The sequence below is a fragment of the Anabrus simplex genome, chromosome 4 (genome assembly GCF_040414725.1).
Source record: "Anabrus simplex isolate iqAnaSimp1 chromosome 4, ASM4041472v1, whole genome shotgun sequence".
Classification (NCBI taxonomy): Eukaryota; Metazoa; Arthropoda; class Insecta; order Orthoptera; family Tettigoniidae; genus Anabrus; species Anabrus simplex.
The window spans coordinates 154,765,571-154,791,669 of NC_090268.1; the positions used below are offsets into that span (position 1 = coordinate 154,765,571).

General features: G+C 43.7%; 1 long non-coding RNA gene across 1 annotated transcript in view; it reads right to left on the reverse strand.

Annotated features, from left to right (window-relative positions):
• LOC136872526 (uncharacterized) overlaps positions 1-15,931 on the reverse strand; it is a 125,812-nt gene extending 109,881 nt beyond the window's left edge. The window contains exon 1 of the long non-coding RNA XR_010859936.2: positions 15,635-15,931. This is a non-coding gene — a long non-coding RNA (uncharacterized lncRNA). The remainder of the gene's footprint in view (positions 1-15,634) is intronic.
• Between the last annotated feature and the right edge of the window lie 10,168 nt (positions 15,932-26,099).

A 26,099-nucleotide genomic window follows, 5' to 3' on the forward strand; every position in this document is an offset into this window, starting at 1 on the left:
ACAGAGCAGCGTCCTTCTTTGCTGCAATTGTAAGGAACAGAAACCCCAAGCTCAGAAATCTGTTTACGCAGCAGGTATTAATGGCAATTAATGTGTCACCGCTGCACATCAGGCGACAGGTAGCTGACCTGAGTTTCCTCAACAAGATCTTAAATGGACATTACCGCTCGGAACATCATGTTTCTCTCTTCTCTCTCCGCGTTCCTTCCTGCTCCACCAGAACCAAAGACCTTCTCCACATTCCCCACACTCAGCACTCAATACTTCAACGATCTTTCCTAATCCGCCTCCCAACACTCTTTAACAATATTAATAGGAGACAAGAGCTTGATATAGCATCAAATAAAAGTGTATTCGAGAGGTGTGTAAATAGTATCTTAAAGATAAGTTGATGTGAAGGGATTATACCGCCATCTTGACCCACGACGACTTGGCTATGAATATGGACATTCTCATGGTTTTCGATTTGGACAGTTATTAGTAGGATGTGTACCTGATCTTGTTATATTTTGTTATGTTTGTTATATTTTATTATGAAAGTTTACGTGCTTCGTGAATAAATAAATGAATAAATAAATAAATTAGCTAGATGGAAAGAGCATTTTGAAGAAATACTCAACCGAGGAAATGATCAGGTAGATGAAGTCGAAGAAGAGGAATGGGATGGGATGGTGACGCTCGCATCCGTGTTGATGAGCCTTCGATAGAAGAGATTAGAAAAGCTCTTAAACAGATTAAAAGTGGGAAGTCTCCTGGGCTAAACAACATTCCACTCGAAGCCTAAAAGTTGAAATAGATGTAACAGCTGCAGCATTACATATCTTAAGCAAGAAAATTTGGCAGGAGGAAACGATGCCAAAGGAATAGAAGAACGGACTCATAGTTAAGCTGCCTAAAAAGGGAGACATAAGTAACTGCAACAACTGGAGAGGAATTACATTATTATCTATTCCCAGTAAGGTAATCACCCGTATCATCCTCAACCACATTAAAACAACAATTGAGCAGAAGCTAAGGAAGGAGTAAGCTGGCTTCCAGGAGAGTCGCATTTGTGTAGATTTGATTAACTCTTCGGATCATCATTAAGCAGAGTTGTGAATGGAACTCTAATACGTATATGCTCTTTGCGGACTTTGAAAAGGCTTTTGACTCAGTTGATAGGGACGTTATGTGGTGCCTGTTACTGAAGTACGGAATTCCACGGAAGATAGTCAACCTGATTTAGGAGACATACAATGGTTATGAGTGTCGGGTGGTTCATGAAGGCAAGCTAACAGAAGCATTTGGGGTGACCTCCAGAGTTAGGCAAGGGTGTATCGCGTCGCCTATCATCTTCCTTCTGGTGATAGATATCATGAGGAAGTGTATGCAGAAAAGGAGGGGTTTACAGTGGGGACTGCTAGAGAGACTGGAAGATCTGGATTATGCAAACGATATTTGCTTGCTGACACACACCTTTCAGCATATGAAAGAGAAACTCAAAGAGCTAGAAACTGAGGCACGAAAAACAGGACTCAAGATTAATTCCAGTAAGACCAAAAGGCTTTCGACTCAGTTGACAGGGAATGGAACTCTAATACATATATGCTCTTTGCGGACTTTGAAAAGGCTTTTGACTCAGTTGACAGGGACGTTATGTGGTGCCTGTTACTGAAGTACGGAATTCCACGGAAGATAGTCAACCTGATTAAGGAGACATACAATGGTTATGAGTGTCGGGTGGTTCATGAAGGCAAGCTAACAGAAGCATTTGGGGTGACCTCCAGAGTTAGGCAAGGGTGTATCGCGTCGCCTATCATCTTCCTTCTGGTGATAGATATCATGAGGAAGTGTATGCAGAAAAGGAGGGGTTTACAGTGGGGACTGCTAGAGAGACTGGAAGATCTGGATTATGCAAACGTTATTTGCTTGCTGACACACACCTTTCAGCATATGAAAGAGAAACTCAAAGAGCTAGAAACTGAGGCACGAAAAACAGGACTCAAGATTAATTCCAGTAAGACCAAAAGGCTTTCGACTCACTTGACAGGGAATGGAACTCTAATACATATATGCTCTTTGCGGACTTTGAAAAGGCTTTTGACTCAGTTGACAGGGACGTTATGTGGTGCCTGTTACTGAAGTACGGAATTCCACGGAAGATAGTCAATCTGATTAAGGAGACATACAATGGTTATGAGTGTCGGGTGGTTCATGAAGGCAAGCAAACAGAAGCATTTGGGGTGACCTCCAGAGTTAGGCAAGGGTGTATCGTGTCGCCTATCATCTTCCTTCTGGTGATAGATATCATGAGGAAGTGTATGCAGAAAAGGAGGGGTTTACAGTGGGGACTGCTAGAGAGACTGGAAGATCTGGATTATGCAAACGTTATTTGCTTGCTGACACACACCTTTCAGCATATGAAAGAGAAACTCAAAGAGCTAGAAACTGAGGCACGAAAAACAGGACTCAAGATTAATTCCAGTAAGACCAAAAGGCTTTCGACTCAGTTGACAGGGAATGGAACTCTAATACATATATGCTCTTTGCGGACTTTGAAAAGGCTTTTGACTCAGTTGACAGGGACGTTATGTGGTGCCTGTTACTGAAGTACGGAATTCCACGGAAGATAGTCAACCTGATTAAGGAGACATACAATGGTTATGAGTGTCGGGTGGTTCATGAAATACCCAAGAACAATTTTGTCTAGATGGACAGGAAATTGAAAATATAGACCAATTTTGCTACGTCATGCATAAGGAAGACTAATGGTGCATTTGTGCAGCTGTATCCACTGTGGAAAAACCATGCCATATCGCAACGAACGAAATTGAGGATTTTCATCAGTAATGTCAAGTCAGTCCTCCTCTATGCATGTGAGACCTGGAAAGTCAATACAGGAATTACTAAGATGCTGCAGACCTTTGTAAACCGGTGTTTGCGCAGGATCTTAAACATTCATTGGCCGGACATGATTAGTAACGAAGATCTACGGGAAGCGACTGGGGAAATACCCATTGGAAATCAGATCAAACAGCGGAAGTGGAGGTGGATAGGACACACGTTGAGAAAGCAGGATGGAAGCCATTGAGAAGCAAGCCCTGGAATGGAATCCACAGGGACAATGAAAGCGGGGTCGACCACGGCAGATCTGGAAGAGATCCGTATTGGAGGAGGCGAGTGAGGCAGGAAAGATCAGGGGAGAACTACGTCAGATGGCCCGCAGCAGGGTCCGCTGGTGAAAATTCATCGAAGCCCTAAGCTCCGGAAGGAGCCACAGGAAATAAGTCAAGTAAGTCAACTCAAGTCAAACATTTGAACACCATGATGATGAAAATGATGGTATATATACAGGGCGAGTTGGCCGTGCGCGTAGAGGCGCGCGGCTGTGAGCTTGCATCCGGGAGATAGTAGGTTCGAATCCCACTATCGGCAGCCCTGAAGATGGTTTTCCGTGGTTTCCCATTTTCACACCAGGCAAATGCTGGGGCTGTACCTTAATTAAGGCCACGGCCGCTTCCTTCCAACTCCCAGCCCTTCCCTGTCCCATCGTCGCCATAAGACCTATCTGTGTCGGTGCGACGTAAAGCAACTAGCAAAAAAAAAAAAAAAAATTATGGTATATCACTGCAGGTACGCCTCAATTGTATTATTAATTGTAATCCAGTTGAACCCATCAGTGATACAGTCAGTCATTCAGATGTCTCATGGCAGAAAGTTAGTGGACCAGAGCCTGTAAAAAATGGTATCGATTTTATGCCAAGAAAAACTGGCTTCCAAGCTAACATCCCCAGAAATTCAAATGCTATGTCTTATTTTGATCTCTTTTTTCCTGAAGAATTGTGGGGGATGATAGCTAGTGAAACAAATCATTATGCTGCTGAACTGTTAGAACAGCATTCGGATTATCTGGAGACACATCCTCACAGCAGATTGAAAATGTTCAAATCTGTAGATAAGGAAAAACTAAAAAAGTGGTTAGGCATTATTTTGAATATGGGTTTAAATCCCAAAAAGGATGAAAAGAAACACTGGGACACTAGATTTTCCCAGTATATGCAATTCTTTTCAAATGCAATGTCCAGGAATGACTTCCAATTAATTAACCGAGTGGTACATTTGAATTCAAATGCCACAGCAATTCCAAGGGATGAACCTGGGTATGATTCTTGGCACAAGGTGAGACCATTGCTAGACTTCCTAAATTATTTGTGGAAGAAATTGTATATTCCTGCACAGGAAGTCTCACTAGATGAATCGTTGATTGGAATGAAAGATAGAGTTGCTTTCATACAGTATATGCCAAACAAGAAACATGCTTGATTTGGCATCAAAAAGTTTGAACTGTGTGAAAGCAAAACCGGATATGTGTTGCATACTGAGCTGTACAATTGCACGTACTTTATTGGCTCAGATGACCCAAATGGCATGGCACAGAAAGTACGAAGCGTGTTTTTTAAGTAAGGTCCGTTTTGTTGTAGACACTAGTAGTTCGCGTGCATATCGCAATGAGCACGTGCGTCATGTTCCGGCATGCCTCGGGAACAACTGTGCTCAGTTTCAGCTCTGTAGCTAACCTGTATGGTTCTGTTCTGTACTTTCAAAATGTTTAAGACCATCAACTTGCCCGCCGCGTGTGAGGTCCGGTCAGTGATACGGTTTTTGTCAGCAAGGAACCTGTCTGCTGCAGAAATTCGACAGATTTGAGAAGTGTACGGTGATACTGTTATGAGTGAAAGCAAAGTGCGTAAGTGGGCACGACAATTCAAAGATGGTCATGACAACGTCCATGATGAGGACCGCTCCGGTCGCCCTTCTCTGATTACAGACGATTTGGTGGCTTCAGTTGAAGCGAAGATTCGTGAGAACAGGCACTTCACAATAACAGGTATCTCAAACGAATTTCCTGACGTGTCGAGATCAGTGCTTTACAACATTGTTTCTGAACACCTAAAGTTTAGGAAACTGTGCTCCCGTTGGGTCCTGAAACTCCTAATAGAGGACTACAAAAACCAAAGATTTGAGTGTGCGACGAAGTTCTTGACTCGTTATGATGAAGAAGGTGACAGCTTCTTGAGTCATATCGTAACTGGAGATGAAACACGGGTTTTGCATATCACGCCTGAATCAAAGCAACAGAGCATGGAATGGAGACGCACACACTTGCCTGTAAAGGTAAAGGCCAAACAGACTCCGTCCCAGCGCAAAATCATGGCGTCGGTGTTTTGGGATAGGCATGGGGTTTTGTTGGTCGACTTCATGCAACGAGGAACCACTATCAATGCAGAAGCATACTGCCAAACCCTGAGAAAGCTACGCAGAGCGATTCAAAACAAGAGACATGGCATGCTGACAAAGGGAATTGACCTTCTCCATGACAATGCAAGACCTCACACTGCAGATCAGACCCGCGATTTATTGGACAGTTTTGGCTGGGAAGTTTTAGACTACCCACCCTACAGTCCTGATCTTGTGCCGAGCAATTACCATCTGTTCCTCCACCTCAGTGGCAACCATTACAATGATGACGACGATGCGAAAACGGCAGTGAACTCTTCTTTATCAGAGCAGCCAGCAAGTTTCTATGAAGAGGGTATTTTAAAATTGGTTACGAGTTATGATAAGTGTTTGAACAAACTTGGCAACTATGTCGAAAAATAAAGTGAAGTATGTACTTTCTGAAAATAATTTACTTTTCTGAAATATCCTTTCATTGTATACTTATTTACAAATGGACCTTACTTAAAAAACACGCCTCGTAGTTACTGAAACTGTTGGTAAATGCAACCTATATAATAAGAGTACTACCTATTAGTTTACTGACAATTTCTATACAAAGTGTCAATTGGCAGATGTTCTCCATCACAAAGGGGTCATGCTCACGGGAACAGTCCGAGCAAATTCTAAGGGCCTTCCTAACGAGCTCATGAAAACAAAACTGCAAGCTGGTGATGTCCTCTATTATAGAAATGGGGAGGTGCTAACTTGTGGATTCAAAGAGAAGAAATCCAGAAAGCCTGTATATAGCCTTTCCACTGCATGTCATGCTGAAACTGTGTTGGTGAAGGCAAAAAATGGTAAGGAGATATCCAAACTATTGCATATTGCCAAACACTAGAATAAACACTTGCGTGGAGTAGACCTGAAGGACAGTTGCATCATGTTGCTGCAAAACATGCTATAAGGATATACTGGAGAAAAATCCTTCAAAATTTGCTTGACATGACAATGCTAAATTTGTACATTGCCTACTGTGACAACACTGACATCTGCCTCCACATGAATCGTCACGACTACATTGTTGAAGTAGTGGAGACACTGGCAAAGAAACCAACCCCAGCTAGATCTAATATTCCTCTGAAGCCATCACCTGGACGGCCTGGAGACAGTACCCATTACTATGCGAAACTGCCTGCACGTCAAGAGCGAAAGTGTGCGGTATGTGGTCCAACTAAAAAGAGGGGAAGATCATCACACTGGTGCCCAGGGTGTAATGTGGGAATCCATGAGAAGTGTTGGGGACAATTAGAGCACTGTCACAGACCAAAAGGACTTAAAAGGAAGTTGGCTTGTGACCTAAAAATTGTTGAATCTCTATCTAGTCTTCAATTTGAATGTTCTTCAGTGTTCAGGACACAGATACAGACTTGGAAGCCTGAATCATTGTGTGATGGTAGTTCATGATATTTTCAACAAATTGTATATTCCAAAAGTATTTACTTACTAAGCAATTTTTTTCACAAAAACATCTCAAACTTCGAATCTAAAAATTAAAAAAACACGTTATGTGAACCGCTTAGACTGATTCTGATGGTTCGGTCAGCTTCTGTTTTGAACACTAGCGTTGTGCCACGTCCTGGGAGCCATCTGGTGAATGAACGTACCATTTCCACTTCTATTATAACATCTAATTTTTAAAGAGTCATTGTTTAAGAAGCCTTTCTCGTGGAGGTCGAGATTTCTTCTGAGGACGCAGAGCAAAGTTTTCTGTGAAACGTAAAGAATTGCACCTTCTTTTCTTGACACGGCATAAGCCCAAAAGCCTATATGGTATCATGTCTATAAGTACGGGCCGCGAAAGCATCAATGGCAACAAGGTATTTCATGTTTAATAAGTCCAGGTCTATCGCCTTTTGAACTGATTCTTAAAAATGAGAATGTCTTAGTTGTAAAAACTCCAATGTGGACCATAATGGGTGTATACTTCCCACCAGACACCCATGATTGTATCATAATAGATGAATGTAGCACAGCCTTCAGTAACAAACAAGAATGAGCCGTTCATAGGCCTAATGACTGGTGATCTGAACTGTAGAATAGATTATCAGACTACAATGACAAAACTTGTTCTAGATTTCCTAGAAACAGAGAGTTTGAATCTTCTTAATGATCCAGAGAAGAATATATACTTCTCATATAACGCCAGCAGCACATTCGACCTCGTCTTCTCAAACATGAAGGGACTCAACCCCAAGAAACAGATACATAGTTCTTGAAGACGTAATTGTCACGAAGCACTTACCAGTAGAGACGACCTTCATCATAGACAGACGATATGACGGGGTTTTAAACCCATGACAAGAGATGAATTTGAGGATGATTGATAATGCCCTCCTAGCTGAGGAATTAGAAAGAACACCGGATCTCCTAGAGAGGATACATTTGGGAAATCGCAACGAAGTAGTACATGAGATGGGTTTAAAGGAATTGTTGAGGAATGTGAAAATAGGTTTGTACCTTTAAAGGTGGTAAGGAATGGTAAAGATCCACTATATTATAATAGAGAAGTAAAGAGACTAAAAAGGAGGTGCAGGCTGGAAAGAAATAGAGTTAGAAATGGCTGTGGAAGTAAGGAGAAATTGAAGTAACTTACTAGGAAATTGAATCTAGCAACGAAGTCAGCTAAGGATATAGCTGAGGACAAATCATGACGACCTTGCCTCACACCACTACTTTCCAGCGGCAGCTCAGTGTCTATTAGCGACTTACAGGATTTACTACCTCTACTGCAGCCATAGTTGCCAAACCGACTACTGCGCTCGATACGAAGAAAGGGTAAATACTACAGAGAATGAGGAAGAAAGTGGTTTGGCAGCCTCTCCACAACAAACTAGAACTCGTTAACTCAGCAGGGTGCAGGGTGCAGGGTGTGATTGACTACTGGCTTCCAGCTCGCTTCTACGAACTGAGGCCGTCATGTTTTGTCCCCTACTATAACATGATGACAAGCATAATTGGCGGTCATACAAATTTTAGTGAAAAATGGAAGGGTATGTATAGGCACTTTAAGGCAGAAACAGGTTCCAAGAAGGACATTCCAGGAATCATTAATGAACAAGGGGATTGTGTATGCGAGCACCTTCAAAAGGCAGAAGTATTCGGTCAGCAGTATGTAAAGATTGTTGGTTACAAGGATAATGTCCAGATAGAGGAAGTTATTAATACTAAAGAAGTATTAAAATTTACCTATGACAACTATGACTTTTACTGTAAGATATAAAAGTTGAAAACTAGAAAAGCAGCTGGAATTTATAAGGTTTCAGGGGATATACTAAAGGCAATGGGTTGGGATAGAGTACCATATCTTAATACTTATTTGATTATTGTTTGCCTGAAGGAGCTATACCAGATGAATGGAGAGTTGCTATAGTAGCCCCTGTGTATAAAGGAAAGGGTGATAGACATAAAGCTGAAAATAACAGGCCAGTAAGTTTGACATGCATTGTATGTAAGCTTTGGGAAGGCATTCTTTCTGATTATATTAGACATGTTTGTGAAATTAATAACTGGTTCGATAGAAGGCAATTCGGTTTTAGGAAAGGTTATTCCACTGAAGCTCAACTTGTAGGATTCCAGCAAGATATAGCAGATATTTTGGATTCTGGAGATCAAATGGACTATATCGCGATCGACCTGTATAAAGCATTTGATAGGGTGGATCATGGGAGACTACTGGCAAAAATTAGTGCAATTTGACTAGATAAAAGAGTGACTGAATGAGTTGCTATACTGTATTTCTAGAAAATAGATCTCAGAGAATTAGAGTAGGCGAAGCTTTATCTGTCCCTGTAATAATTAAGAGGGAAATTCCTCAAGGCAGTATTATTGGACCTTTATATTTTCTTATATATATATCAATGATGTGTAAAGAAGTGGAATCAAAGATACGGTTTTTTGCAGATGATGTTATTCTGTATGTATCTGTGTGTATGTTCAGTCTTCAGCCCTAAGGCTGGTTGGATCCTCAACAGCTCTGCCATCAGCTGTCATAGATGGCCTAGGCATCATGAAGAGGCGTACTAGGGAAATGAGGAGTGAGGTAGTTTCCCGTTTCTTTCCTCACTGAGTCAGAAGTTGCTATTACATATCAGTCTGCCAAGCCAACTGAAATGCATTCACCGACCGACCCTATGAGCAACATTTTCATACCATTCATAGCAGAGACTGGCTGTACAAGGAATGGCATCACTAGCATGGGTCATACCTCAGTCACTTTCATATTGTCAAAGCCAAGGATAAGACAGAGACAGATCAATGAAATTAACAAAATTGCTCTAGCCCATACCAGAAGACATAGTGCACTGTAAACACTAGGTCCTGCCAGCAAATCTGTATAGAGTAATAAATAAGTTACTGCAAAATGATCTTGATAATGTTGAGATGGACAGTAGGCAATGGTATGATGATAAACGGGTTAAAAGTCAGGTTGTGAGTTTCACAAATAGAAGAAGTCCTCCCAGTTTTATTTACTGTGTTGATGGGGTGGAAGTTCCTTTTGGGGATCATTGTAAGTACGTAGGTCTTAATATAAGGAAAGATCTTCATTGGGGTAATCACATCAATATGATTGTTAATAAAGGGTACAAATCTCTGCACATGGTTATGAGGGTATTTTGGGGTTGTAGTAAGGATGTAAAGGAGAGGGCATATAAGTCTCTGGTAAGACCCCAACTAGAGTATGGTTCCAGTGTATGGGACCCTCACCAGGATTACTTGATTCAAGAACTGGAAAAAATCTAAAGAAAAGCAGCTCGATTTGTTCTAGGTGATTTCCGACAAAAGAGTAGCGTTACAAAAATGTTGCAAAGTGTGGGCTGGGAAGACCTGGGAGAAAGGAGATGAGGTGCTCGACTAAGTGGTATGTAATACCAATATAAATGGTCCGTTATTGGACATTATAAATTTTCCAGCTGACTCATTTCTGGTTGCCAGCGTTCCTATGGGAATCAACATCTGTATCATAAGTGGTATGTTCCAAGCTGTCAGTGGAGAGATGGCGTGGAATGACATCAGTAGACGAATAAGTTTGAGTGAAAAGTAGGAAAGATCACAATATGAAGATAAAGTTGGAATTCAAGAGGACAAATTGGGGCAAATATTTGTTTGTAGGAAGGGGAGTTAGGTATTGGAATAACTTACCAAGGGAAATGTTCAATAAATTTCCAATTTCTTTGAAATCATTTAAGAAAAGGCTAGAAAAACAACAGGTAGGGAACCTGCCACCTGGGTGACTGCCCTAAATGCAGATCAGTAGTGATTGATTGATAGATATCATAGAAAATTTGCTGGAAAATGCAAAGGTAACAGAACGATCAAACGTAGAGCTAAACCATGGTTCAATGCTGCTTGCTATCAGGCAAGGAGGAATGCATTAGATGCTCTACATAATGTGACCAGATTTCAAACAGAAACAAATGTAAAAACATACTGTACACTCAGAAGGCTTTACAAGAAGATGATTAAAGAAGCCAAGGAAGCATTCCAGCGTATAAACGAAATTAAACCGATAGAAAGAGCGGAACAAAATACCTACAGGGTTCTGCAACCAAGACAACCAAAATTCTCAAGGCACATGACAATGGAAACGTGGACATCACATTTCAGTAAGCTACTACACGCCAAGGACTCCAGACCATCCAAGAAGAACGACAATAACAACATTACCATTACCCGGCTGTTCACAGAAGACGAGGTAGAGGAGGCAATTCGGAAAAGCAAAGATCACAAGACTTGTGTTCAGATGACCTATTTAATGAACACTCAAAACAGAGCATTACAAAGCTCAAAAGCAGCTTGGAGATCCGTTATGAATCAATGCCTCATAAGAGGATCCATTCCGGACAGATGGAGTTAGGCCGCACTAAAGGTACTATACAGGGGGAAAGGAAATCATGAGGAACCACATGCTTACAGGGGTACTGCTTTAGAATGCATTCCTCTTAAAATACTGACTAAGGTCCTTGAAAAAAGACTAACAGAACTTGTGGACCGTGTGATCCTACTGGAAGAGCAATTTGGGTTTTGAAGGGGCAGATCTACTCTACAAGCTGTTCAGTGCTCACAAAATGCCATACTGGGAACAACAGGGAGAAAGAAGCAGAAACTATGTTGCTTTCATTGACTTCTCAAAAGCCTTTGACTCGGTCAACAGAACATTACTGATAGAAAAACTTTTATTGGAAGTGATAATACCCTATTTGTTCTGATACGAAATATACTTGCAGAGAACTATGTATAAACTGATAACAACTTGACAATGTCCTTTCCAATAGAACAAACAACAGGACTGCTTCAGCGCGATCCATTGAGCCCACTCCTGTTCAACATAGTGACCATGGACGCAATCAGGAGAGTAAGTGCAAAGAATGTAAAAATGTATGTCTATGCAGATGATACGGCAACTGCGTCTTCGTACAGTGAAGATCTAGAAACGCTTTTGATAGATTAGTGGAATGGGCAGGTAGAAATGATTTAATCATTAGTCCAGCCCGTGGACCGCTATTCACACAGACGTGTAACGACTGTTGTTTGTTTTCTCGCTCGCGGCCTGCTTGGAAAGGATGTCCTGCAACAGTGCTCAATGCTGCCAAACTCTGTACTTAGGAACTATGCTTCGAATTGTTCCCCGTTCTTGCCGTCCGCTTCGCGGACTTACAAACGGTTAGGATAGGATGTAGGCAAGACCATTGGTCTGGACAGTTAGGATTCTTGCCGTGGACAAGACCATTGGTCTGGACGGTTAGGATTCTTGCCGTGGACAAGACCATTGGTCTGGACGGTTAGAAGCCGCAAAGCGGCGTTAAGCCCCTAGTTTCATATACAGTTAGGATAGGATCTAGGCAAGACCATTGGTCTGGACAGTTAGGATCCTTGCCGTGGACAAGACCATTGGTCTGGACGGTTAGGATTCTTGCCGTGGACAAGACCATTGGTCTGCACGGTTAGAAGCCGCGAAGCGGCGTTAGGCCCCTAGTTTCGTATACGGTTAGGCTAGGATCTAGGCAAGATCATTGGTCTGGACAGTTAGGATTCTTGCCGTGGACAAGACCATTGGTCTGGACGGTTAGGATTCTTGCCGTGGACAAGACCATTGGTCTGGACGGTTAGAAGCCGCAAAGCGGCGTTAAGCCCCTAGTTTCATATATGGTTAGGATAGGATCTAGGCAAGACCATTGGTCTGGACAGTTAGGATCCTTGCCGTGGACAAGACCATTGGTCTGGACGGTTAGGATTCTTGCCGTGGACAAGACCATTGGTCTGGACGGTTAGAAGCCGCGAACCGGCGTTAGGCCCCTAGTTTCGTATACGGTTAGGCTAGGATCTAGGCAAGACCATTGGTCTGGACAGTTAGGATTCTTGCCGTGGACAAGACCATTGGTCTGGACGGTTAGGATTCTTGCCGTGGACAAGACCATTGGCCTGGATGGTTAGAAGCCGCGAAGCGACGTTAGGCCCTTAGTTTCGTATACGGTTAGGCTAGGATCTAGGCAAGACCATTGGTCTGGACGGTTAGGATTCTTGCCATGGACAAGACCATTGGTCTGGACAGTCAGAAGCCGCGAAGCCCCTAGTTTCCTGATGTCTAGACTGGGCGACAGCAACGCATTCTATGAGGTCTAGTGTTTGGAATATGAAATAGAAGTTGGCTAGACTAGACCTGTGATATAGCTAATCGATTATTTTTTATAACACACTTTCCCTCTAAATTGTTGCTTCATTATTCATGTAATGGCTGACTGCGGTGGTTGTGTTGTCACTTACACTGATTTTGTAACTAAATATCATAACAATTCAAGCGATTTACTCGAGTTCTATCAACATCACGGTTTGCTATCTATTAGCACAGTTTGTGGAAAGTGCAGACGTGATGCTCCATTGCATGTGATAAAGAGAGGGGAAAAAAGTGTAATTATTGTTTTTCGGTGTCAATGAGTCGAACGGGGCGTCAGCTGTAATTGGAAAGTTAGTGGAAGGACAAATACCTTCTTTGAAGGCTCCAATTTGAGCTTATATCAAATAGGTCAGTTTGCGATCCTGTGGTGCCTTTCACCGAAACCCCTGGGTCCAACTGTGAAGCTGGAGTTGGGTTTCTCTGGTACAACTGTTGTGGATTGGTCCAACTTTTGTAGGGAGGTGTGTATTGCCTGGGTTGACGACAATAAAATAAAAAATAAAAAATAGGTGGACCCAGCATAATCGTCGAAATCGACTAAAGCAAGTTCGGAAAGATAAAGTATAATCGAGGCAGGCGGATAGAAGGGCAGTGGCTCTTTGGAGGCGTGGAAAGGGAGAACTTCAGAAACTTCTTCGTACTTCCAGTGGAAAAAAGGGATAAAGCCACGTTACTTGCCGTCATTAAAGACTGGATCCTCCCAGGCACGATAATCATATCGGACTGCTGGAAGGCCTACGACTGCTCGGAGGACGAGGGATTCGTGCACCTCCACGTGAACCACTCTCTTGAGTTTGTAGACACTAAGAAGAGTGGTCACGTGAATAGGGGAAACAGGAGGGTGATGCCCATTAATCGCCCTACCGTGCACACTCAAAATATTGAAAACCGGTGGCGTTACCTCAAGCACAGGAGCTACTCAGTTCGGGGATTCGGTAGGAGAAAACGATTTTTCCACGGTTATCTTGCCGAATCTCTCTTTAAGAGCTCGTTCCCCTTAAACGCCCGGGTACACGAATTCCTCAAGGCTGCAGCAACCCTCTACCCTCCTCTACATTAAGGTAAGTTTCACGTATCTTTAATTGTTGTTCTGTAATGTACATTGTTCTCTTCACATGTTACATTTACTTGCGCTTTTATTGTGCTGCGGTTGGTAACGGATTATCATCAACATACAAGACCGGAAGGAGAGCACGTGCCACTTTATTGGCCAATAAGAATACAAGTACCTACTTCACAAATGAACATGGTGTGTAATCATCTTTATTAGGTTATAAAAGTAAATGTGCTTCTTGGGGCGGGATGGTGGGTTCCTGGACATCGCAAAGAACACATCTCTCCTCTGAGACGCTCTCCAAGTAAGATTTCACTAATTCCACTCACTTGTAACATTATAAATTACGCCAGGCTACGGGCTGTACTAATACCATGATTTACACCAACTTTCAGGGTATTTATTCCTACAAACACAGTCTTGGGTATACGCTCTCATTTACAATGGTTGAAACTCTCATTAGGGTTTTGAGTATTACCATGAAGGCATTATTGTAGCAAATGCTTCCTGCAGACGTCTCTGTAGATTCGCCTGAGCATTTCCACGACATCCATTGCAAGAGAATGCTTGTGGCTATAGTTACTTCGAGTTGCAAATGCCCTATTGTATCCACACCAGCAATCTTCATCTGTGCCGGGCGGGCCAGAGTACATGTTGAGGTACTTCATCTGTTGAATGCTTGTGTAAGAAAGTGGGCCAAACTGCTCCCCTCACTGTTTCCACATCCTTTCCAGCACTTCTAATCGTTAACCCTAAATAATTTTGCAATCGGTCTATTTCACAGTCTGTAAGTCTTCCCTTTCCTATTAGTGGTTTGCCATTGCTGCACTTTTTCCCTTTCATGTCCAGTTTTAGTTTTCTCAATCTTGTTCCCAGCCTCTTCTGGACATGCCCACAACTTTCCAATTTATTTATTAGGCCTATAGTGTTCCCATACACTTTTGCCTGATTCACCCTCTGATATCCTTTGGAGTCTCCATCACCTAAATAATTAACATACCTCACAATGTGTAAACTTCCAGAATGCTGAAATTTTGTTAACACACCCTCACATTCCATGCCTGCACTGTATCCTTCATAGATTTTCAAACAGGCATGTTCCTTTCCTGAAGTACACGTATTGCAGTGCTTGGATAAACATTAAACGTCAATCACCTAACCAGTATCCAAAAAAGTTGCTGTGACAACTCCATTGAGTGAGATATGTCCTTGCTTCTGCCATGATCCCTCAAATGCTGCTATTATATCTCTACTGCCTTCAATAGACATTGTCTCTTGAACTGCAGTTTCCATAGATTCCCTAGCCACTTCTTCAAAACTTGTTTTGAGCAGAGAGGCAAAAAATTAATTTAGTACTTGGTGTAGGCAGACCCATAATGCTACATAGTGTCTCTGCTGATTTTCTACCTTTCCCAATACAAATCGAAGATTAACCTCGAAACACTTGGTGTTACCTATTGTAACAGAAGTCATATTGGAATGCAATTCTTCGCATTTATTGCATACAACAGATCGTTTAGTTGCAAGCCCTATTCTGCTGTTAACATTTTCTATTACAGTAACACAGTCAACACACCCACATTCTCTATATGCTACGCTTCTCTGTATCAAGTTCGACAATAGCTTTAAATCAACAATTACGAACTTACTTTTATATTCGCCAACAAGAACACTGAAACTGTTGTCATCTTCTGGTTCACTACACAACTTCTTATCAGAAACTGTCATTTTCGGACTGTTTGAGAGGTTAGGAACATTTGTCACATGTCCGTTATTATTTAACACAGTTTTCCTTTGCCAAATCGTTTCACTCTACCCTTCATAGCAGTAAACCTTGAAAACAGGTATGAAAATTACGCCTAAACTTGTTCTCACGTACGCAATTAATCACTAGTATAAGTTACATGTATATATACAAAATATAAACAAACAACCTGCATGCCACCATTTTTTTTTTTTTTTTTTTTTTTTTCCCCTCTTGGTTCCTTTCAGAAATAGCCATGCGGCTACAGATCAAGCAGCTGTACCAACAATTGAAATACTATTTACCTCATTTAATTTATCTTCACAGTGACATAGCTACATCATTTTATACTTTCCGTACTTTTTTTTTTTTTCGGGGGGACCCCAAAGCCCGCTCCCCCCGCGTGACCATCGACTCAATCTACATGGCCTCCGACATGCTATTATTTCTAGGAAGAAGAAAGAGATAGCAGGGAGGAGTGGGAAGTGATACAAGGAGTATCTGCCGGTTTCCGAGTCAGACTCGCTACCACGGCAAAGTTTGTGTTGTTTGGATAGTGTTAAGGTGTGGTATTGAAGGGTCAGGGAAAAACCACATATGCAGAAAGAAGAAAGAGCCTACATGTAAAACCTGACATCTTTTGATAGCACATGCAAGGATGTGGGCTAGAAAAAGACCAGAGGTTGTGTTAGTTAGGAACAGGTAACATGCACAAAACATAAACCAATTCCTCGCCATTCCATCGCCTGGGGATCAGTCCGTCTGGGCACTGCTGGGACTAGCGCGGTCCTTGCCGGCTGCGGAGCCATGCGTCGAGTACCACTAGGGCCTGTCGCACGGCTCCACCTCCTTGGGGTACCTCGTACCCAGTCTCCGATCCCGGAGAATGAGGCCAAGCCCGCCGAGGCGGGGGCCTCCTGGAATGGGGTGGGTCATGGCGCCGGGCCTCCCTCCTCTCTGCCCGCGCCATGGCCCTGTAGACTGGGCAACTGCGGTGGGAGGCCGGGTGGCCCCCCGCGCAATTGGCGCACACCGGCGCCTCCTTAAGTGTTGCGCAGGCCGTGTAGTGGTGATCACCACCACAGCGGTTGCACTTCACTTGGAGTCCACAGCTAACCTGACGGTGGCCCCACCTCAGACAGCGGAAACACTGCAAGAGCTGCTGAGGGGGACGTTTTACTCTCACCTGACTGCCGCTACCCGCTGAGGTCCTCTCCTGATTGGCTCCTCGGTTGACTGCTGTCCTGGGAGCAGTCTTGGGTTGCGGCTGGGCGGCCCTCTCCTGGTGGGCCGGCGTCGCCTTCTGCTTCGTGGTCCGGCGTCGTCTTCTTCTTCCAGGGCGTGTCTTCTCGGCAGGGGAAGAGGCCTCGTCCTGGTGACGCTCCTCCCGGCCTGGTGACCCCAGGGTAGCTGATGGCTCCGCTGCGTCGCCGTCTTCTTCCTTTTCCTGGCTGGCGGCGGCGGCGTCGGTCGGTGCTAACGCTTGACTGCGTTCCCTGTCCTGTGGGGCGCACATCGAGGTCTGCAGCTCGACAGACGTGCTGTCAGGCTGGGCCTGGACAGCAGCCTCAGAACGCCAGGGGGCGTCCTCCTCCGCTGAAGTCGCACAGTCGCGGCGCCAGAGGGCGTTATGCCCCACCTCCGTGGTAGCGTCGCTGGTCGCCGGCTGGGTGGCCAGGACTAGGTCGGTGTTAACCGCCCTATTCCTTAGCCTCCTCGGCGTCTCCCTGGTCTCCGTCGCGGCCCTGACTGCGCCGGTGTTCATCCCTTGCACTCCGTCCCTCCCTGGTAGACGGATGACCTGGAACAGAGTAGAAAGCTCCCTCTCTGCGTCGCGCATCCGCTCCTGGTCGTGATGCCTGATGATGAGGCCTCCTGGTAGGAAGCTCTCGACGGCCATGGTTGTCGAGATGATCCTGCCTCCTCGGCGAGGGCGCCGCATTCTGTCCAGGACGAGGCCCCGTTCAGAAGTTACAGGGCGCCCCGGCCTGTAGTACACGAGCAGCGCTTCGTGCGCCGGGTCGGTGTAGCCTTCGGAGAAGAAGAAACCGTTAGGGGGGTCGCACCCGTCCCTGTAAGGCTCCGTCTCCACCTCGATCTCCGGCTCCTCCTGCGGCAGCTCCGGCTCGGGTGCCGGGTTCTCCGGCACAGGTTCCAGCGTCTGCGGCTCCGTGTTGCTCTCCGGTGTCGGTGTCATGCCGGTGAAGAGATCTCGGAGCAAGTGCCCGATCGCCACCGCCCGTTCCTGGGTTGTCATCGTATCCGCCTGGTTGTCCATCCTGGTCCTCCTGTAACAAACTCTGAAAGAGAAAGAGCGAGCACTGAGAAGTGCTCAGCTCAGACAAAAGCTCTTTCGAAGTCGTACTAATAAGTACAGCTGCCTGGTTAGCACTTGAAAGTACTGAGCGCCTGGCAAGGAGAGAGAAAGTGGAGCGACAGGCACGTACGACCTCTCGCTACGACAGTCAGCTGCTCCTTTACTTCTTATCTGCGTTGCTCACGCTTTTATACAAGGTTGGGGAATACAAGGCCTCGCTTGTCGTGAAATTGGTTCCCACTCGGGATCGTGACACGTATCGTTTTGCCGCTAGGTGCGCTCTTCTTAGTCATGAAATTGCGCGGGTGAAGTTCCCATTCAAACATTTACTATCGTGTCAACACGTGTTTTGTACTTTATGAGCTTTCTTCTGCTAGTGCGGCTGATTATAACTTAGTGACTGAAATTAATGACAGTATTGCATTACATATAAATCCATTCGACTGAATGTTTCATGTTTTTATTTTTCAAACATCAGTGAAAGTTACATTTCAAAAAACAGGTACATTGTAAGAATGATATACTTTTGCTTTAACCTAATAAAATGTATGCCGGGCTGAGTGGCTGGCCATCTGATCCCAACTTGGCAGTCCGGTGATATATGAAGGTGCTCAAATACGTCAACACAGTGTCGGTAGATTTACTAGCACGAAAAAAGAACTCCTGCGCGACAAAATTCCGGCAGCTCTTCGTCTGTGAAAACTGAAAAAGTAGTTAGTGGGACGTAAAGCTAATAACATCTATATACACTGAAGAAAATGGAAATTGCAACACCCAGAAGGAGTGGTGCTACATTGCTGCAATTGAACATGCAGGACGAGTATTCGGTTGTGCTTGTGCTAATTACACCTTCAGGTCCCTTTGACCGCAAGTTTGGACAACAATCAATACAGGATGTGCCCACCACGAGCTGCAATACACTTATGAGTTCGTCGAGGCATGGAGTCAATAAGGCCCTGGATCGCTTCCTGAGGAATTGTGGCCCATGCTTGCTGCACTGCACGGGTCAGTTGTTCCAGAGTTGTGGGTGGCTGAGGAAGGTTGGCCAGTTGTCGACCCATCATATCCCACACATGCTCAATAGGACTGAGGTCCGGGGATCTGGCGGGCCATTCTAAGGTTGTGATGTCGTGGAGAGCTTCTCTGGAGATGCGTGCAGTGTAAACCCGGGCATTGTCCTGCTGAAACATCCCATTAGCAATGTTCGCCATCATAGGGACAACCACTGGATTGAGTACCCTATCAACGTACTGTCGAGCAGTCATAGTGCCCTCAACAAGCACTAATTGTGATTTCACATTAAAGCCAATAGCTCCCCATACCATAATGCTTGGTGCTGGCCCTGTGTGTCTCTCGACAATAAGATCTGGGCGGCCCCTCTCCCCGGTACGTCTGCGCACACGATTCCGGCGATCAATGCGGCCAAGACAGAAGCGCGATTCATCACTAAAGACGACCCTATGCCATTCGTCGACCGACGTGGATCTTTCTCGACACCAGGCCAACCTTATACGTCGCTGTTGTGGGGTCAGTGGAACACCTTCTGCAGGGACACGGGCTCCTAAGCCAGCTGCACGCAGGCGATTACCAACTGTTTGTTGTGTAACGTGGGGTGCCACAACTGCTTGAATTTGCGCTGCTGTTGCATGGTGTTCCATCCGGGCCATCCGAATGATGCGGCGATCCTCTCTCACAGTTGTCTGTCGCGCTCGGCCTGTGCCAGGTCTACGAGTGTGGATACCTTCATTTGACCACTGCTGCCATACACGTTGTACCGTAGATGCCTGTCGGCCAACACGTGCAGCGACAGTCCGTAGTGATAATCCAGCCTCACACAGCCCAATTATCCGAGCCCTCTCAAACGGCGACAGTTGTTGATAGCGTGCTCTTCTCTGTCGTCGAGGCATGTTTGACGGGGAACACTTCACTGCACAGACTGCAAGTCAACTACGCTACACAAGAGTCCGTATACTGGAGTTGATTCCTACGCGACCAATCACATGGGGAAACCTGTAGCAACAATCCAATGGGTCTGAAACTTCGATCGTTTACATACCTACATGGCATCGTTCCATATCTTGAAATTCAACACAAACGACCAATGCCTTCATGGTGTTGCAATGTCCATTTTCTTAAGTGTATTTGGCAATTCCGTCCGTCCGTTCTACAGGACCGATTTGCTTCATTTTTATTTTATTCTCTCCGGAATTATCTGCCGGTGAATCATGAGACATTGATAGGTCTCAAAGTTTATTAAATTATCACTCCAATTATTGCAGGCGAAGGCTTACCCTAAGCCGCAAGACATTCTGTACTTAGCAGGCTGCTAAGCGACTAACACTTTCATTAATATTCTGATATATGCCATTTTTATCTTTACTAATGTCATTTCATGCAGCCATGTCTGATTACTACCTATCAAGCCAGAGAGTACACACTTCCTCTGATCACGGAAGAATACTACTCCCTGGCAGATACTCTTTGATTCTCTAACCTTCTCAGCTTCCAAATATATTTAACAGATGACAGAGCGTTTCTATAACTTACATGCTGCTAAGAGAAAAATGTCTACGTACAAACAGACCCCATCATGACTCACGCCTTAGCCATTATCTGGGAACACCTATCGAAGGATAACCTAGCTACACTAGAAAGAGTGAAGGCCATGCATCCGAAAGTTCTCTGCCTCGCAAGAAAAGCTTCTTGGAGACTAACCTATGAGCTCACAAGACAATCGTGCTATATAAAAGAACTGTGATTAAAAATATCATTGTCTTCTACGACACAATACCAAGCTTTACATCAAGAACTGCAGGATAAAGTAAAATAAAGCGAATATATGGATAGAATTTTAACAAACAGACGACTGATGACATCAGAATGGATGAATTCTGACTACGAACTGCAGTATAACATAATGCACTTATTAAATGTTCATAAAATCATTGAAAAGGGCAGGTAAAACAAAACAATATGAATACAACAGGCATATCAAGACGAGTAACCGGACCTATGTATAAGGAATGTTGCGGGGCAGCACGGGTAGTCTACTTATTAATAAAATGTATAAAGAATATGGGCATCTGATTCACTTTGACATACTTTATTATTAAAGCGTAATGTTAACATGCTATGTTGGATTTTTGACCTATTTATTACATATTAAAACATGATAATATGTTGTGTCATGGAAGTCATGTTCGCGTGAAACCTAGTGGCACGCGTGTCATAGTTTCGACATCCCTGCCCTAATGTATGCACTCAGAGCCATCTGTAATTAAAGCCGGGAGGTACGCTTGGCAACACTGTAGGCCAACCCATCTGTCAAACGGAGGCCGAGAGAAAAGTGGAGCAAAAGCTGCAAAAGCAGCATTAAGTCATAATGCTTTATTTTACCACTAAGCTGCGAACTACGGCTTCATTCGTGAAGATTTCGTAATTTGATAAAAATTACTTGTTCCTCGGTACTGCACTCAGACATTATCTGTAAATTCCTAAAGTATAAAAACTCACCGAAAAATTGCATTTCGTTTACCCCCCAGACCTTCTTGTAAACCACGTTTATGGTATTGCCTTTTGGGGCTAAAATGACCAGGCTACTGGCAGACCGAAATCTGGAACATGCGACATGGAACTATTATATGTGAGAAACAGTCTTCTCTTATGTCCAAAAAAAATTCATTTCTATTTTTCACGTCTGTAACATCTTAGTTTTTGAGATATAAGTATCCTCATAAACAGAATTCAACTCCTTCTTCACTTAATGTATTTTCAATCTACAGCCTAAGTCGATTTTCCGAAAACAAAAAGTACGTGTTCCTTTATTTTTAAAGGAGACTACAAATACCAATTTTCGCGTCTGTAACATGTTAAGTTTATGAGATATACTGTAGATATATTAATTTTAAAAACTGCCCCACTCCTTGGCTGAGTGGTCAGCGTTGATGTCTTCGTTTCACAGGGATCCGCCTTCGATTCCGGGCTAGGTCGGGGCTTTTAATCGCGTGTGATTGATTGTTCTGGCTCGGGGACAGGTTGTTTGTGTTTGTCTCAACACTCTCCTCTTCAATATTCACTCAGCACACCACATTACCGACAACAACAGGAACTCACAATAGTAATTACATCCCTTTGCCGTCAGGAAGGGCATCCAGCCGTAAAACGGGGTCAAATCCACATGTGCCACACAGTTCGCACCCGCAGCCCTACAGTTGTGGGAAAAGCGGTAGAAGAATATGATAAGCATTTTAAAAATTCACCGGTTTTTTTATTCTTTTCACCCCCTTAAGTGGATTTTCCACAAAAAGAGTGTGTTCATTTATTTTTAAAGGAGATTCCAAGGCCAGTTTTAACGCCTGTAACATCTTCAGTTTCAGAGATATATGCATTCTCGTATAAAGAATTCAAATCCTTCCTCACTTCTTTTCACTCCCCGCCACGAACCTGCTACGCACGCGTAGCAGGGGGAGAGGTGATACTCCCACGTGGCGCGTCCCAGTTGGCGGATAGGGGGGTCCTAACCGGCTTGCCGGCGGACTTGAGGGAAATAAAATACCTCTCGCGGACCAAACACACTGCCCCCGTGCGGGTGGGGGACGCACATGTAGAATACGCCCGCAGTATCCCCTGCCTGTCGTAAGAGGCGACTACAAGGGGCGACCAAGGGATGATTCAATTAGAACCATGAAACTACTCTTGATTCGTACCATCATGCGGGGAACACCATGGGTTGCATGTACTTGCGAGTAGTATCACTAAATTGGTACGAAATAGGTTTGTGATTAGTTGCAGTAAAAAGCCTGGCCTGGTGGATTCCAGTACCCGTGCGTTGTACCCATGTGAGCAACACCGCGGGTCTGGGCGTAGCCTGTGAGTTGTACCGCTATATGAGCGGCACCGTGGGCCAGCGTTGCCTGTGATTGGTACCCACTATGTGAGGAACACCACGGAAATACCGGCGCCCGTGACTAGTACACCTAGGTGAGGAACCTTACCGCTTTGCGTTGGCTATGAGTGGCGCCATTGTGTGAGAAACACCATAGGTCTGCGTTCCCTGTACGAATTGCAATACTTGTGAGTAGTACCATCTTGTGTGGACCACCGTGAGTCTTCGCTACTTTTGATCAGTACCCCAAAATGTCAAATACCATGGTTCTATTTTACTCGCGACATGTACCATTCTGTGGGGCCTTAGACGTTAATTTAGCACCCCTTCAGACATCAAGCATCATTGTGCTTTATAAATTGTCCCTTGGTCAGTAATACTCTAATTAACTACCTTCTTTTTGAGTCTGATCGACTGTTTTTGTTTGTTTGTTTGTTTGTTCTTTTTTTGTAGGGTTCATGTCCATCCATTCATTCTTCATGACATTTTTTATTTTATTTTGGTCAGTGGATGAATTTGAATTTTTTGTTATTTCATTTCGTACCATTAGGGGACGATGACCTCGATGTTAGGCCCCTTTAAACAACAAGCATCATCATCATCATCATCATAATCTTTCACTCCCCGCCCCCCTCGCCCCGTAAGTGGATTTTCTGAAAACAAAAGAATTTATTCTTTTATTTTTAAAGGAGATTCCAAATACCAATTTTTACGTCTGTAACATGTTAGGTTTTTGTGATATATTGTAGATAATTTTTCTGCTGTAGAATCCTGGAGCTGACGTTGCCACGGTTACGGTAGTTCATTTCTTTCTCCGATTCCTGGAGCAGGGGTAGTGTGGTGCCAATATCTCCATAACGGATGGTTTAAGGTCCCGTAGGGCTTAACGAGTTTTGTTCTTTGCGTCAAGGGACTTAAATTGAGCTTTGTCTCGACCTTGTACGACAAATTCGATATTTTACCTATATCAGCCTAATATTGTTATATCTCCCCCGTGCCCCCACCTCGAATTGTTTTGAAAATAAAATACAGCCCATGTCCCTCAGGGATAACGAATATTTACATTAGTAAAATAATTTTAGAATAGGTCCAGTAGTTCCTGAGATTAGCCACTGCATACAAACTTTACCTTTTTATATAGGGCCTAATAGTATAGATTACACATATGCTTTTCGTTTGGAAGCACGAAATAATAATGTTTTTTACGTCCCACTAACTACTTTGACGGTTTCTGAAGACGCCAAGGTGCAGGAATTTTGTCTCACAGGAGTTCCTTTTTTCGTGCCAGTAAATCTACCGACATGAGGCTCAAGTATTTGAGCACCTTCAAATACCACCGGACTTGGCCAGGTTCGAGCCTGCGAATTTGGAGTCAAAAGGCTAGCACCTTAACCGTCTGAGCCACTCAGCCCGGCAGGAAGTACGAAATGTTGGTACGTGTAATTTATTTAGTTGTATAACATGTCCATTATTCGTTTGAAACAAAACGTTCAATGAGCTTCGATAATTCAATTTCGATACTACTCATTTGGACATCCTATCCCATGCATTCCTTCGTTGACGTAAAGAATTTTGTTTACATTCACGTCAACATGATTTTGCTTTTTTCCTTCTATCTTTATGCAATGCGCAATCGTGTCGTACCGTATTTCACGTCCTGGCGCACCTATCCTAACCTTATTCTCTAATAATTATATCACACGCTCGTACAGATCCCGCACCGACACAGGTTTTCATGTCATTTCCATACTCACTAGACCATGTGGCTGATGACCACAAATATCCCAATTCCATAAAGGACGTAATAGCAAAAGATCCAGCATTAACGCCGAGAATTCGATACATCTCCAGGGCCCAAAACCGATCACCAGGGGTACTGGAAGTCCCTAGGACGGCAACAAATACTAACAACCACAAAACCAGTCTGGCGAGAATGTTACGTAATATGGCATACCCTAGTAGCAGCCTTCAGCTGTTATCGTAGTTGAGCTCCTCTTAAACATAAAACCAGTTTGGCAAGAATGTTACGTAACATTTCGTGCCATTTTATCGGTAGCGTTCAGTTGTTAGAGTAGTACATTTGATCTTAAACGTAAATAGAAATCAGTTTGGAAAGTTGGCGCGTAACTTGTCTGTTATCGAAGGAAATTTTATCAATTCACAAGAACAAGGCATATTACCTATTCTAAAACATCGTATCCCTTTGCTCTTGAAAATAACCCCGGAGGATTACTAAAATTTTGATATATAGTGGTTCGTCACATCGTTCTGTATTGCTACAAGAAAGGTTGGCACTGCTGGGGTGAAATCAATAATCAACATTGTTAAGCCCAGCGAGATTTTTAAATTTTGACTTTTTTTCTTCTCTTTCTTCAGCTGATGCTAACGCATTTCGGAAGATTACACATCTCTCGCCTATGCATGGTGGAAAATATCTTGCAGATATAAGGACTCCTTTCCATACATACGAGATGTTAATATTTAAGTGTTGTCAGTGCTGTGAGTGAGAAGTGGTGTAAGACTGGAATCTGGAAATTCCTTCGCCTCTGCCTATTAAATAGTGCATAGGTCCACAAATAGTAAATTTATTTTGCGTAATGAGGGAACTGCACCTAACAAACATATTTCCGATGTTGATCACTGCTTGAGTTTCACTTTCTTTACCTGAATAACTTGTGTACGACTGGACTTGCTATATATTGACGAAGTGTTTGAATATGGAATATGACGAAGATATCGTGCGAAATCTTGACAATATTATATTCTACCTTCTGAGAAAGAGAAACGCAGGTATTCTGAGAAGCCTCGTGGTTTTCACGAGGTAAATCTTCAACAGGAAATAAATTCATAAGTCTAGCCTCTGTGGCCCACATTGTTGTAATGGGTCGTAGGAGGTGTACTGTCAACACCCCTTTGTGAACTCTCCTTCTCTTCTATCACCGACGATATTAGAGTAGGTTTGCGGTCATCAGAGTGTTTTTTTTCAAATTCACACCCTTGGTGACCGTTCGCTTCCTTCGCTCATAACTTCATGATCGAAGTATCGTTCCACTTCTGTTTCTCTTGTAAGTCAACTAAAGAAGAATGGTTGCCTAGAAGTACTTTCCATTAAAACGATAAACTACTGATTTCCGGGGTTTGCTTTCCCAAGGCGGATAAATTCTACGT